This window comes from Puma concolor, chromosome A3 (genome assembly GCF_028749965.1).
Source record: "Puma concolor isolate L17-30 chromosome A3, mPumCon1.1.hap2, whole genome shotgun sequence".
Taxonomy (NCBI): Eukaryota; Metazoa; Chordata; class Mammalia; order Carnivora; family Felidae; genus Puma; species Puma concolor.
In genome coordinates, this window is record NC_141669.1 from 118,497,709 (window position 1) to 118,503,708 (window position 6,000).

Sequence of the window (6,000 nt, forward strand, 5' to 3'; positions counted from 1 at the left end):
CCTATGCCACTGACCAAGAAAGGGATCTTTTTAAGAATTCCTCTGGCTGTAAAATCATATGGGAAAATCCCAGTCCCTCTCTGTGCCTCAGTGTCCTCATGCATAAAATGGAAAGGCTGGACTTCTATCACGGAACATGACAGCTAATGGGGTCTTCAGTATCCCAGCTGTGGACCAGAGAAGGGCAGTGGCAAGCACAAGGTCACTCAGCTGATTCAGACAGAATACTTAGAATGTCCAGCTCAGTCTGCTTTCCTGATGCCAGCTGCCTCTTGAGGCCCCCTAAAGTCCCTCCAATTCTAAGATGTTAGGATCCCACCTTCAGGTGCCAGCAACCCAGGCCCACAGAGCCCTTGAGAGCATGTGGCTGGCTCTTGGGCACCCAGGCTGAACAATCCTTTCTGCAGAGCTAACACAGAAGGCAGCAGTAACCAGAGGCAACCAAAAGGGATATCACCCAGATGACCTTCCCACTCACCACACCCCTGCCTCACCCTCACATACAGCCACCAAGCTGCTTGGGCAGACCACTGGTCTCCGTTTCCACCACATCTGCCAAATAAATGAAAACAGAACCAGCCTCATCAGTCATTGTGAAGCTGGCAGTTACTTTACATAATCACCTAACATGGGACCTAACTCTATTAACTTGTAGAAATTACCAGCATCTCTCCCCTGGCTAGAAACTAACTTCCCAGAAGGGTTAAGATAGACTTTCCCTGGAACTTGGTCTTATCTTCATCCCCAGAACACTTACAGAAGGCCTACTGTGTACAAAATCCTGTAGAGCGGATTGGGGGTAGGGGGGTGGGGGGTCATGCTAGAACCTTATTTATGTATCAAAATAAATCTGAGGAAATAAATGTATAGAAACCAAACATTAAAACAATGCATATAATTCTTCCCCCATGCCCCCCCCTTTTACAAATGAGGCTCTGGGGGACTGAGATCATCCTGAATAGGAACCAAAGGTAAGACCTGAGGTTAAGTTATGGTGCTAATAGCTGAACGTAACCTGTTTATTGGCTCGTAAGATACACAAGTACATACGATGCATCCTGACTTTACTTGGAAAGGTTCTGGGAAAACCATTTTGAGGTCAGAGGTAACACAGTAGAGTAGTCAGGAGAACAAAATTAGGTTGCAATCCTGGTTCTGCCATTTATTAGCTGTATGAACTCGAGCATGTTATTGAATCTTTCTGAGGCTCAATTTCTCAGCTATAAAATGGAGATAATAACTTGCAAGTCAAAGAGTTGTTACAAGCATTAAATAAGTTTATAAAGTACATAGGACAGTACCTGGTACATAGAAAGCTCTATTTTTTTAAAGTTATTACACAAAATGAATTTTAAAATACACATATTGAATGTGACTTTAAAGTGGTTTTATAGGAAAAAACACTGGTTATACGAATACAGTTCAGAGGATTCTCTCGGCAATAACGAAGCTCTGCAAAGGACAGAAATTCCAAAAGCCAGGGCACCTGGGTGGCTCAGGCAGTTAAGCATCTGACTTCAGCTCAGGTCAAGAGCTCATAGTTCATGAGTTCGAGCCCCATACTGAGCTCCCTGCTGTCAGCGTGGAGTCTGCTTCAGATCCTCCATCTCCCTCTCTCTCTGCCTCTCCCCCACTCACACTCTCTTCTAAAAATTAAGAAATAAACATGTTTTTAAAATCCCAGAGCACCTGGGTGGCTCAGTCAGTTAAGTGTCCAACTTCAACTTAGGTCATCATCTCATGTTTTATGGGTTCAAGCCCCATGTTGGGCTCTGTGCTGACAGTTCAGGCCCTGGAATTTGCTTTTAGATTCTGTCTCCCTGTCCCTCTGCCCCTCCCCAGCCCCAGCTTGTGCTCTGTCTCTGTCTTGCTCTCTCAAAAATAAACGTTAAAAAAATTTTCTTACTATACAGTTTTTTTTTAGTGTTTATTTACTTTTGAGAGAGAGAGAGAGAGCGCACTAGCTGGGAAAAGGCAGAGAAAGAGGGAGACACAGAGGCAGGCTCCAGGCTCTGAACTGTCAGCACAGAGCCCAATATAGGGCTCCAACCCACAAACTGTGAGATCATGACCTGAGCCAAAGTCAGAGGCTTAACTGACCGAGCCACCCAGGTGCCCCCGCCCCCCAAATTTTTTTAATAAAATAAAAAATAAAATTTTTAAATCCCAAAAACTAAGAAAAAATGCCATCAATGAAGTGATACACTGTAACAAAATACACTATTCCATACGTACAATGGTGCAAAAGGGAATACAAGGACTGCATCCAAGTGAATAAAAGCAAGCCATAATGCAAAAACGTACTGAAGGAACTGCTACCTGGTACCTATGCAAAAGTAAACAGATCAGCAAAATCTGGCACAAAGCTGCAAAACCCATCCTTGCTGGATGTTGTGTGTTGTCACACATCCCACCAGGGGTCGCCCAAGGTCATCCAGAGAATTTGGGACAGAGAATTCAACTCCCAGCCCAATCTGCTTCCTGGGATGTCAGCTGCCTGTAAACCTGCCAAGTGCCTCCCTTACTAAGATGCGCATGGGGCTGGTGGTGGCCCCAGGCCCACTGAATCCTCAGGAGCTTCTTTAGCGTGGGGTGACCAGGAGCCACACTTTGCAGCACCTCCTCCCGTGGACAACACAGGCACATTACATGGCAGCAGGAACAAATTACAAAGGGGAAAGGGGGGCAAATAGGTTATTATTATCCCCATTTTACAAGTGAGGAAATTGAGGCTGAAAAGGTTAAGCAAACTGCCCTGGGTCACACTGTTACAGAACTTCAGAACCAGAATTCACACCCAGGTGGGTCAGACCCTTGTCACTTGGTTACTAATCCCCCACCCTTTGATGGACTTGAGAGAAGAGACAAATCCAAAAGGAGACTGTATGAAGGAGGGGTCATGAAGGGATGGCTACTTCCTCCCCCAAGGTCACTCTGTGCCTTCCTTAACTTGTCCAAGGAGACTGAGCCATGAGCCATGACACTGGAGGATGGGGTCAAGGCCTTTTCTCGGCTTCCCATCCTAACAGAATCCCAGAGCTGCAGGGTAAGTTTATTTACCCCGCCAGGGCCCCCGACCACTCCAAAGGCTCATCTTTAGTGCTCAAGGACTCAATTTCCTCCCCCCAGGTCTCCTGGGTTTCCTGGCTTCTCCTCAAACCCTGTCAATTCTACACTTAGAACCCTACTCAAGTCCCTACACTGTCCACTGCTCCCATCCTGGCCTGTATCCCCCTTCTCAGGACTCTGGACATCATGTGGACAACTCCGTCTTTTGTTCTCATTTTTAAGAACTGAAGTAAAATTTACATATAGAAAAATGCATACATTTTAAGCATACCATTTCACAAACTGCCCCAGTCTCTTAACCAGCCTTCCTGATTCTCCCCGACCTGCCTGTCATCCATCCTCCACAGGGCAGTTTAGGGTTGTTCTTTCCAGGTATATCTAACCATGTCACTGCCCTGGCCAAAAACCTAAAGCAGCTTACCCTGCTCTAAGGATAGAGACCCACAAAAACAGAATAGAAACACTCCTTGCCTTTGAAAGGGAAAAATATAATGCCAGGTATAAACCCACCCTCAAGAAAGCAATTCACTTCAGTTAAAAAGAAACTGTTAGGCACAAGGTACATGGACCTTAAAGGATTTTGTTTATCTAGATCTTAAACTGTAAAATGTCTCCATCTGGGATGATGAGAAAGTAAATTTACAACCCAGTGAACAAAGAGCACGGTTTAACTGTGTATGTAAGCTGCTGGTCAGCTTAAATTTAACATATGAGTAAATTTAACTATTTGTTGCCTGTTTCCCTTTATTATTGCTTTGTCTGTGTCCCATTATCTTCCCTTTTTAATAAAATATACCCACTTTAAGGGCAAAATGAAACTAATGTTGGCAAGCATGTCTTTACTCCCCTTTTTGGTCCAGCCCTTCTCCCCACCTCATAGTCCTCATCGGTCTACCATTGATCTACTTCTTATAGATTCCTTTCTCTTTTCTAGAGTTTTATATGACCTCTTCATATAATATTCACTTTTGTGTCTGGCTTCTTTCACTTGGCCTATTTGTGAGATTCATTCCTGTGAATGCATGTATCTGTAGTTCTTTTTCTCTGGTGAGTATAACACAATTTACTTTTTTTTTTTTCAACGTTTATTTATTTTTGGGACAGAGAGAGACAGAGCATGAACGGGGGAGGGGCAGAGAGAGAGGGAGACACAGAATCGGAAACAGGCTCCAGGCTCTGAGCCATCAGCCCAGAGCCTGACGCGGGGCTCGAACTCCCGGACCGCGAGATCGTGACCTGGCTGAAGTCGGACGCTTAACTGACTGCGCCACCCAGGCGCCCCCACTATTTATTTTTCTTTCACCAGCTTATGCCTATTTGGGAAGCTTACAGTTGGGGGCTACTATGAATAAGGCAGCTGTGAACATTCATGTACAAGTTTTTGTGTGGACATATACTTTGTTCTCCACCAAAAAATGACAGGTTTCTCTGGTGCTTTCTGCTACTCCAAGCAAAAATTAAATATTCTCTTGTTACTGATTTGATTTACTATAGAAGCCTGTCTTTCCCATAGGAAACACACACGTACACACATACACACACACAATGATTTGTGAAACACAGAACAGAAAATTGTAGGAAGTGATAAAATGTAACTAGTGAAGATTTTTTTGGTGCACCTTTCCCTTACTATTTGCCAAGCATTAGGAAGAGCATAGTAGAAGCATTTCGTCATTGGGGAACCTGGATGGCTCAGTCAGTTGGGCGTCTGACTTCAGCTCAGGTCATGATCTCACGGCTCATGAGTTCGAGTCCCATGTCAGGTTCTGTGCTGACAGCTCAGAGCCTGGAGCCTGCTTTGAATTCTGTGTACTCCTCTCTCTCTCTCTCTCTCTCTCTCTCTCTCTGCCCTCTCCTGCTCACACTCTTTCTCTCCTTCAAAAATAAATAAACATTTAAAAAATTAAAAAAAAAAAAAAAAAGAAGAAGAAGAAGCATTTTGGCACTTATCTCTCACGGTAGCCTTGTAAGAGGTTAGTGCTGTTACTCCCATTTCCCATATGGGAAGTGAGGCTCAGGGAGGGGAAGGGAATGACCCAAAGTACACCCAGCAAGGGTCCACCAGGACCAGAGTGCATCCCAGGCCAGGGCTTGAGCACTGCCTCCACTGCTTGCTATAGGCTCTCCTTGGGCCTCAGTTTGATGATTCTCTCAGCATCACAGATCTTCTCTTCTAGACTCTTCTAGAAAGTCCTGGCATCAAATAATCTGCACTCACAAATAATCAAAATGCCCAGGAAATGCCAACATTTCACCCACCCACAGCAGCAAGTCAGGACAATAAACCTAGCACTCGGAGCCGGGTGGGAAGTTTTCTTATCTAACTATTAAGTTAGTCTGGGTTTAGGGAAATCCCTTGAGGAGCTTGACCAAGTAGACAGAGCCTGACCCTTGAGAAGCCAAAGAAGTAAAGACAACAAAAGCAGCCATTAAATGGCTCTACAGAAGGCAGAGGGAAACATCTGTATTTTAAAATATATATATTGAACGTGACCTTAAAGTGATTTTATAGGAAAAAACACTTTGGTTATATGAATACAGTGCAGAGAATTCTCCTGGGAATATTCAAGCTCTGCAAAGGACAAAAATCCTAAAAGCCAGCAGAGCTGGTTCAGTCAGTTAAGCATCCAACCCTTGATCTCAGCTCAGGTCTTGATCTCTGGGTTGTGAGTTCAAGCTTTATGCTGGGCTCCACACTGGGTATAGAACCTACTTAAAAAAAAAAAAAAAAAAAAAGTGGGCGTGCTTGGGTGGCTCTGGCAGTTAAGCATCCAACCTCGGCTCAGGTCATGATCCCATGGTTCATGGGTTTGAGCCCTGCATCGGGCTCTATGCTGACAGGTCAGAGCCTGGAGCCTGCTTCGGATTCTGTCTCCCTCTCTCTCTCTCTGCCCCTCCCCGCTCACACCCTGTGTGTGTGTGTGTGTGTGT